The sequence below is a fragment of the Oryx dammah genome, unplaced genomic scaffold, assembly GCF_014754425.2.
Source record: "Oryx dammah isolate SB20612 unplaced genomic scaffold, SCBI_Odam_1.1 HiC_scaffold_28, whole genome shotgun sequence".
Taxonomy (NCBI): Eukaryota; Metazoa; Chordata; class Mammalia; order Artiodactyla; family Bovidae; genus Oryx; species Oryx dammah.
This window is the reverse complement of record NW_024070212.1, coordinates 84,746,197-84,756,058: the sequence shown is the minus strand read 5'-3', so window position 1 is coordinate 84,756,058 and position 9,862 is coordinate 84,746,197. Positions and strand designations below refer to the sequence as shown.

The following is a 9,862-nucleotide window of genomic DNA, read 5'->3' as shown; positions in this document are numbered from 1 at the left end:
TCATTCCTATATTCCAGATAAGAACATGTCTAAGTTTGCATAACTAGAAGAAGTGGTGCCTGGCATATAGAGCCTTAGTCAGCTCAGGCTACTATCACAAAATGCCAAAGACTGGATGGCTTAAACAACAGACGTCTATTTCTCATGGTGCTGGAGGCTTGGAAGTCTGACATTGAGATGTCTGTCTACATGGTCAGGTCTGGTGAGGACCCTCTTCCTTGCTTGTAGATGGCTGTCTTCCTGCTGTATCCTCTTATGGCAGAGGGAGGAAGTTTTGATGTCTCCTCCTCTCCTTTTTTTCCTTAAATTTATTAATTGGAAGATAATTGCTTTACAATGTTGTGCTGGCTTCCGCCATACAACGTGGATCAGCCATAACTATACATGTGTCTCCTCCCTCTTGAACCTCCCTCCCACCCCCCACCATCCCATCCCTTTAGATTGTCACAGAAAAATATGGAACACTTCATGAATTTATGTGTCAGCCTTGCGCAGGGGCCATGCTAATCCTCTCTGTATCCTTGCAGCTTTAGTATGCTACTGCCAAAGTAAGAACATCCTCATTTTCTTATAAGGTCACTAATCACTAATCCCATCACCGTGGCTTTTCTCATGGCTCAAACGGTAAAGAATCTGCCTGCAATGCAAGAGACCAGAGTTTGATCTCTGGGTCAGAAAGATTCCCTGCAGAAGGGAATGGTTACTCACTCTAGTATTCTTGCTTAGAGAATTCCATGGACAGAGAAGCCTGGCGGGCTACAGTCCATGGGGTCTCAAAAGAGTCGGACATAACTGAGTGACTAACACAACAATAACAATCCCATCATGGGGGCTCCACCCTCATTATCTCATTTAAACCTAATTTCCTCCCAAAGACCCTACCTCCTAATGACTAACCTTAGGGTTAGGGCTTTAACCTATGAATTTAAGGGGATACAAACATTCAGTTCATAATACAGTGGGCCTAAAATAAATGTTAGTCCCACCTTTCCTCCACCTCAAGGCCCTGAACTAGGGCTAGCTCTTCTTCACGCTTCTCCTTATGCAGCCTCTAGTGCTTCCTAGGGACCCCCTTTGAGAACGTCGTGAGAGCCATGGAGCCTCTTCCCTGAAAATGCACATGTATATAAACAGACACCATGCACACATTGTCACCCACAGAATTCCAGATCCCTGAAGCTCATCTATGGACTCTAATAACCTGCCATAGCACCCATATGACACAAACTACCTTTGGCCACAAATTGTGGTTCCATTTTCTAATTTCCCCAGGTATGCTTTTAACTACATGAGATAGGAAACCAGCTCTTCTTGTTCAAGTCTGTATTCCATATAGTGACTGGAGAGCGGAGGGCGGGTATATAGTAACTGTTAATTGATCTGGTGGATAAATAGATGGATGAATAGAAGGATGGATGGATGGATGGTAAGTTGGTTGGTGGGTCTGTGGGTAGGTGAGAAGATAGGTCAAGATGGATAAATAACAGATAGAAAGGTGATGAGTGGTAGGTGGGTGAACAGATGTATGGGTGCTCTGGGTGACAGGATAAGTGGGGAGATGGATAGGTGGATAGATGACTGGATGGTAAGATGGTGAGGTCTTTACCATGCTCAGAGAAGCACCCAAGCAAACCCTTCTTGAGAAGATAAATTCATGGTGTTGGGGACCCAAATACTGGAGGACCTGGAAAGCTCTGGCTAAAAACCTCTGAATTAATTCAGCAGAGACTACAAACTCCAGAAGGATCAGAAGCAGAGGCTGCATGGAGGGAACAATGTGTTGGCAGGCGGGGTCTGAAGAAGGGCTGTGGGCTCTGGTGGGAGAAGATGACGCAGAGTCAGAAAAGCCAAGGAGGAAGCTGGACAAGTGGAGGGGAAACCTCTTATGGAGCAAGCAGCACCAGTACTAAATGGAGAGCAGAAGCTGCAAAGACCCACTTCTAAGGAAAACTGGAGGCAGGCAGCATCTGGTGGGGAGCAGAGATGACTGAATGGAGACACAAGAATTCATGACCTTGGGATTCTGAGCCACTCGTTCAACAATCATTTGCTGAGCTCCTCCTGTGTGCCAGGGCTCACTGTAGGTACTGAGGAAAAGTCCCAGTCTGTGCCGTCAGAGAAGAAAGACAGAAACACTAATGAAAGTTGAAATTTACACAGTACTTACTATGCACCAGCCACTATTCTGTTTAAGGTGACTCGCCTCAACAACAACCATATGAGGGAGGTATTATTATCATCCCTACTTGGCAGACAGGGAAACTAAGGCACAGAGAAGATAAGTTATACTTTACCCAGGTAACACAACTAATAAGTGTGAGAGTCAGGAACTCAGGTTCCAGAACTTATGTGCATCATCGTTGTTGCCATTAAATGAAAGGTTAAACAATAGCTGTAATGCAAGGTGATGGCAGTATGAACCATTACAGTGGGTTACAAAGCAGGGACGAGATGACTGACTGGCTGGTTGGATCTAAGAGGATTTGAGAGAGGAGACCCTTGGGAGCTGGGTCTTGGAGAATGAGTCAGGTTTCTTAGGCATCCTGCAAGAGGTATGTAAGTTGAAGGATGAGGGGAAGGGCATACCAGACAGAGAAATTGAGTTGTGCAAAGATCACAGGCACTGAGGCATGAAACAACAGACACCTGTGCAGGTGATGGTAGGTGTCTCTGTGTGACTGCTTGGCAGGCCTGGGAGCTGGGAAAGGGGAGACAAGCTACACATTGGAAAAATGCCAGGGAGTGTTTCCTCATACTTATGTGAAGGTTTATGATGTTCAACACACTTCTCTATCCCTTTAGGAAGACAGTATGTGGCAGACTGTATATAATATTTTTGTTCCCATTTTTTGGATGAGGAAACTAAAATTCAAAGTACAAAATCCATGAGGTCTATTAATATGATCATAGCCAATATCTATCCTATGATTACTGTGTGCTAGCCACTGTGTTCAATGCTTGTATGCAATTTTTCATTTCATTTCTACCAATTTGCCATGAGATAGATGCTGTCAAGCTCATTTTAAAATAAAGAAAATCAAAACTCAAAACCAGTTAAGGTCCTCCCACTAGGATGATCAATCAACCACCACACAAAGGCCCTGCTCTTTGGTACCATGTGATACTGAGCTTCCCCAGTGGGTCAGCTGGTAAAGAATCTGCCTGCCAATGAAGGAGACAAAAGAGATGCAGGTTCAGTCCCTGGGTCAGGAAGATCCCATGGAAAAGGAAATGACAACCCGCTCCAGTATTCTTGCCTGGGAATTCTCACGGACAGAGGAGCCTGGTGTGATGGGGTCACAGTCAGATACAACTGAGCAGGCAATGCATGCAAAACTGTCTTCACTGACTTTGGACTCTAGTCTAGCCCACCTGAAAGAAAGATAACATGCTTTGAGCTTTGCATAAAACCTTTGTGGAAGCAGATACATTTAATGATGAAAAGTTTCTAACTCTTCTATTCTAAACTATCTCCCTTGTGGGTGAGCCAGACTGAAAATCCACTGGGTTCCAAGACTCCTAGGATATCCTGGTTTCTTCACAATCAGGACTAGAGATCACGACTTTCATTTCTTTGCGAAAGAAAGGGCTTAGACTGGCAGGAGCCAGGCATGAGATAGGCCTGGGCTGCAGAGTGACAGGTTCCTGGCCTAGGTGAAGAAGCCTCCATTTAGAGCTGGGATAACAAAAGAACCAGGTAACATTCACTGGGTACTTACTTTGTGCTAAATACCCTTCCTACCCTTAGAAACCATTTACCCTGTCATTTGCCCAGCAAAACAGTAACCATTATAGCAATCTTTCAGATGATAAAATCGAGGCCCAGAAAGTTTAAGTGACTTGTCCAAGATCACGCAGCAAGTCAGTAGTGGAAGCAAATTTCCAGCCCAGCTAGTCTGGCTCCAGACCCTATGTGCTAACCTATATATTATACCTGAAGGAGGCTTTTGTAGCCAAAGAGCCAAGCTCTACATTTTACCTATAAGGAGGATCCAGAGAGATCATGAAACTTCATTAATAACACACAGCATCACACAAACCTCAGTTCAGTATTCAAAAGTTTCCTCTCCAGAGCCATTCCACTCCCCCTTCCTCACCTCCATCTTCTTTGTGGTACCCTTGCCTCCAAGCTGGCCTTGAAGGTTAATGGGAACCTGACTCGGGAGTCATACAGGGGGTTAAATCTTGGTCGTGCAGCTTTTCAGTTGTAGGTACTTGGACAAGGTGCATGGTCTCTCAGCCTCAGTTTTCATATCTATCAAATTATTATATAGTCTTATTCACCTGGAAGAGAGGTTGAAAGGGTTAAATGCAGCATTGTTTGGTCAGTCTGCATCATTGTTTTAATTTTTTCAGAAGAACACCACCTATTGGACAGAGCTCATTCTGAACAATCTCCAGCAAAAACTAAGTCTTCAATACATCATTGGATGCATGCATGCATTTTCTCGAATAAATGAGTGTCTAGCACAAATGTTGGACACGACTGAGCGACTTCACTCTCACTTTTATGCATTGGAAAAGGAAATGGCAACCCACTCCAGTGTTCTTGCCTGGAGAATCCCAGGGACGGGGGAGCCTGGTGGGCTGCTGTCTATGGGGTCGCACAGAGTCGGGCACGACTGAAGCGACTTAGCAGCAGTAACAGCAGCAGATGACCTCATGGGATCCAACTGTCTGCATTAAGCTAATAAACTAATTTTGGTTGAGGCATCCATAGCTGCTAACATTTGAAACTAGTGTCCTTGAAGGTAAGATTGCCATTTTAACTGTAACTATAATAGACAGAAGTAGGCTTTTTTTCCTACCATGGACCCAAAGAAAAGTTCCTTTAGATACAACTGGGAGAAGTAGAGGGAAGAATAGCCAGGGCTGAGAAGGCAGGGAGAGCAGGGGTGCAGAGGGAGCAGAGGAAGCTGGGGAGAGACGGATTCAAGACCCAGTAAGCTCCCTGCCCACAGGTTCACTTGTTTTCAGCGCTCACTGCCCAGAGCCTAGGACCACCCAGGGCACATCGTGGGTGCTTAGTAACTCTGTGAAAAAAAAAAAGTATGAGAATGAAAAATAGAGGCAAGGAGAACAAATCGGGCAGGAAGAGAGAAAAATAGAGACAGAGCTCCACAAAGATAGAGAAGACAGCCAGAGGGGCCTGAGGCGGCTGGCGGCCGGGGCAGAGGGAGGGACTCTGCTGGCTGAAGCCCAAGGAACTCGGCCGGGGGGACCCCAGCGGGAGGGGCGGTGGCCTGGCAGCGGTGAAGAGAGCGCACCCCGAGCGCAGCGCCTGCGCCCAGGGCTCCAGACAGCCCAGCCTGGAGAGGGCCGTGGCCGTCAGAAGGTCACGGCCGCGCCGCGGGACTTTCCTGGGGTGGAGGTGGAGGACCTGGGAACAACGCTGGCCTTTAACTTCCCAGGTCAGACCACCCCGCGCTGCCTCCGGCGCAGGGAACCCACCCTGAGCTAGCCTGCCCGCGGGACCTGTCCTCTGGCCTGACTTTTTAAAGTCCCTCCCCTGCCTTCAAGGCTCTGAGTCCTTCCTTTCCCCTAGCCAGAGGCTTCTCACACTTGAGTGCATCAGAATCACCGCGAGGCTTTGTTCATTCATTTAATTGAACGATTTAATTAAGTCGATTTCATTATTGTTAAACCCCTCGTTGCCGTTCCACCCCACCCTCCTGTTTCTGACTGGTGGGTTTAGGTTGGAGCCATAGGCTAGGCGTTTCTATTAAGTTCCCAGGTGGTGTTGATATATCTGGCCCCGGACCCAGGCTTGAAAACCACTGCCCACTATGGGACAACTGTCTCTCTCCTTTTCCTCCTTGATCCACTAAGTACCTTGTTCAGCCTCCCAGAGTCCGGAACTCCTGACAGCTAAGGGAACAGGCAGGGGAGGAGGGAATCTGTGCTTGGGCAAAGCCAGGAGGGTACCAGGAATCCCAGCTCCCAGCCCCCAAAGCTGTTTGGTAGCAGCAGTTGTTTCTCTGCCCTTTCGGGGGTAGAACTGGGATCCAGAACAAGGCAGAACCCTGAGGAGTAAAAGCTGAGTGGAAAGCAATGTTAATCAAGTCCACCTCCAGGAAAGGGAGAAAAAAGTCCTTTTCTTCAGGAGAGGAGAGTGCATGGAGGATTCCTATTCAACAACCAGTAGTGTACTGATCGGTGCCACGGACACTTACTCCAAACCTGTTCATCAAGCAGCTACTCTATGCCAGATACCAGCTGGGTACTGGCGATAATGAGGGAAATAAAACTATGGGGAGGATGGTGGGAGGGGGGTTCAGGATTGGGAACTCATGTACACCCGTGGCAGATTCATGTCAATGTATGGCAAAACCAATACAGTATTGTAAAGTTAAAAAAATAAATAAATAAAATAAACAAACAAACAAAAAAAACTGGGGTCAATGTCTTAGGGAGAATACTTTCTAGTAGGCAGATTAACAATAAATTTAGGAAAGTAGTATGCTAGAAATAAATTATAAATCCGATGGTGGGAAAAAACCAAGTAAGGTAAGGGAGTGCCACTGAGTACAATTTTAAACAAGATGGTCAAGGTAGGCCTTGTTGGGAGGGGGGACATTTGAACCAAGAGTTAAGGTAGGCAACCATGTGATAGCAGAGAGGAGAATTTTCAGGTAAGGGGAACAGCTGGAGCAAAAGTCCTGAGGTAGGGACATGCTTAGCATATCTGAGGCCCCACGGAGAGATGAGTGTAACTGGGTGGGGCGGGATATGGAAAGAGCTGAGTAGGAGATTGAGGACAAAGAGGTAAGGGGCAGGCAGGAAGATGTTATAGGGCTGAGGCGGAGGGACCATTCATAGGGCTTGACTTTATCCTAAAATGTCCCTCCATTTTTCTTTACTTTTTTGTCCTGTTCTTGCCTCCTCCATCTACAATACCAAGTTTAAGAATAGTGTTAATCTGGCTCACAGCTGGAGCTGGTTCTGAGAGACAATTTTCAGTAAGTTAGGCCAGCCTTCTGAGATAGTTAATACAGGTTGTAATTACTTTTTCTAACCTGCAGGACAGACGGTGAGCTGTTTACATTTGCCTCAGCATCCTTCTTTCTCTTTTCCCATCATTCTCCATGCCTCCTCCAGGCTCTAGTTTCTGATGCCCCTGCTCCCTGACACACCCCAGGCTTCTACAGCAGCACTGTCCATTCAAAATATAATATCAGCTGCACATGTTATTTAAAATTTTCTGGTGGCCACATTAAAACAAAAGTAAAAAGAAATAGGCAAGATTAGTTCTACTAATAGATTTGATTTAACCCATTATAGCCAAAATAGCATCTTGTCAACATGTAATCAATACAAAAAGTAATGAAATATTTTACTTTATTTTTTCCTATACTGTCTTTGAAAACCAGAATGCATTTTACACTCATATCACACCTCAATTCAGCCTAGCCTCATTTAAAGTACTCTAAAGCTTCATGTGGTTAGTGAATACATGGACCTCACCACCCTAGACTCAAACTCCTGATCTTCCTTCCCCTCCTCAACAAAAGGAACTCTTCCTGTTTCCAGAATAAGCGGACACTTCCTTCAGGAAGCCTTCGCTGATTTCTTCACTTCCCTCACTGGCGTGTAAGAAATAAACGAGTAAAACTGTGTGAATATATGGTACTCAGAATAATCCCTGAGGGGTTAGCTATCATTATTATAGTATTTACTGCCATTGTAATAAACTGATTGTTGTGTAATTCTTACACAAGAATTATATATTTAATTTCTTGCTTTCCTCTCAGGCTATACTGAAAACTCCATGAGAAGAAATGTCTGCCTTTTTCATTGCTCCACCCTTGGGACCTTGTGTCTGGGAAAAGTAGATGAATATTCAATATAAATGTATTAAGTGAATGAATAAGAAAGCATGCTTGGAGGTATGACTATTTTAATTCTAACATTATAGTAGATAATCATAATCCTGGAGGATATGACATCAGGTTCCATTTTTACAGAAGTTCAGACAGTAGATACTATAGACAGATGAAATCTGGTCTCAAAAATGAAGAAGAGAAAAAAAAAAAGCAGGGTGGTGTAATAAAAGGGTCCACACGCTGAATTCAGACAGATTTGGGTCTGAAGTCCTGTTACTTTACTCACTACTAGTATGACCCTGGAGAGCTTAATTTCCCTGTATCTCAGTTTCCCCAACTGTAAAATGGGGATATGAGTATTTCTTAACATTATATTACATTCTGGGCTTTCCTGGCAGTTCAGATGGCAAAGAATCTGCCTGCAATGAAAGAGACCTGGATTTGATTTCTGGGTCGGGAAGTTCCCCTGAAGAAGGGAATGGCTACCTACTCCAGCATTCTTGCCTGGAGAATTCCATGGATAAAGGAACCTGGCAGGCTACAGTCCATGGAGTCACAAAGAATCAGACATGACTGAGTGACTAACACTTTCACTTTACATTATATACCTACACGCAAGGTTAGTTTGTAAGCGGCAGGAACACAGGCCCTAATCTCAGCCCAGGTAGCTGCTTTACCCCTTTGTGTAACAAAATCTACCGTGTGTGTGTGTGTGTGTGTGTGTGTGCATGTGCGTGTGTGCGTGTGTGCGTGTGTGTGTGCATGTTCTTATTTAGTGAGGAATACCATACATACAAAGTTTTGATACACATTAGATGCCCACATTAGTATGTGTAGTTTTTCTTTCATTTCTATACAGCAGCATGGGATCTTTCTATTCTCCTTCTCTTTTTATTCCTCAAACGAGAGAAGTTCAAGCAGTTTACTTACTATTTCAGGGAAATTTCACCATCCTGCCTAGCAGATAGAGTGAAACAGGTTCAAGTTACGAAAAGACCCTTTGGCAAAACTGTAAAACTTAACACTTTAGTCTCCCCACCCTTTTGTCTCCTTCTTCAGCCTCCCTGCTTTCAGAAAGTCCTTCTTTTGTACCATTTTGGTTCCTGGCATTTTCTTCTCTCTCTGGCTCCCAGAGACAAAAGTAATTCCCACCCACACTGAATTTTGTTGCATGTTAAAGAGGAATTCCAGACACCTAGAAATGGTTGCTACTCATTGCTCAGGGTTCTCAAAGCTCTTTCTCTGGCTCAGCTACAGTGCTTTCCCCATTACTTCCTAAATGTCTGTGAATGCATTTTCCCCCACCAGAAAACCCTGAATGGTATGTGCAGATACAGCCATGTCTCTCTGAATCTCAGCTCTTAGGAATCATCCAGATACATAGTAGGTGCTGGATGAACATAAGCTAAATGCATATGTGCATGTATGATGTCTGAGTGACTGTTTCTTAATACTTCCCCTCCAAAATGCCCAAAAGACTGACAGATGTGTGTGGTGAGAGCTGTAATGGGAGGAGGTTGGCTACCTTCTTAGAAATGAAACTGAACACGCCTTGAAGCTCAGCTCCACTGTCTGCTTCCCTCTGGTGTCCTCTGGGAATGACAGGGAGGAGGTTGGAGGTGGGGAGCCCAGGAGGGCTGACAAGGTGCCCTCTTTAGCACTGAGTCAGCAACACCCAGCCCCGTGGACACAGGAAGATCCAGCTTTCAGGGGCTGAGTCACATGAATAACTGGAACAGTTGTTTAGATCATAATGAATTCCCAGAACCTTTCCAAGCCAACCAGCAGGCACTTGCTCTCTCCCTACCCTAAGAGCTTTCTAGCTTTGTGACTTAGCAGAAAGGAGGAGCCAGGCCTGGGATTCTGGAGGAGAGGGGCCTCAGGGGAACAGCGCAAGCCTCCTTGCCATTCCCATCAGCCGGCACTGCAGGTTGTTTCTGGACATTTTCATGTTTCCCAGAAGATGTAAAAGGAGACTGGCATTGCAGGCAGCAATCCTGCACAGGCCACACAGCTGTTGTGTCAACCGGGCAAAGTGT

The 9,862-nt window shown here is 45.4% G+C and overlaps 1 non-coding gene across 1 annotated transcript; it reads right to left on the bottom strand.

Moving 5' to 3' along the window:
• Nucleotides 1–450: 450 nt before the first annotated feature.
• On the bottom strand, nucleotides 451–552 carry LOC120857184. The gene has a single exon (XR_005719641.1). It is a non-coding gene; the product is annotated as a U6 spliceosomal RNA (small nuclear RNA).
• Nucleotides 553–9,862: the final 9,310 nt, after the last annotated feature.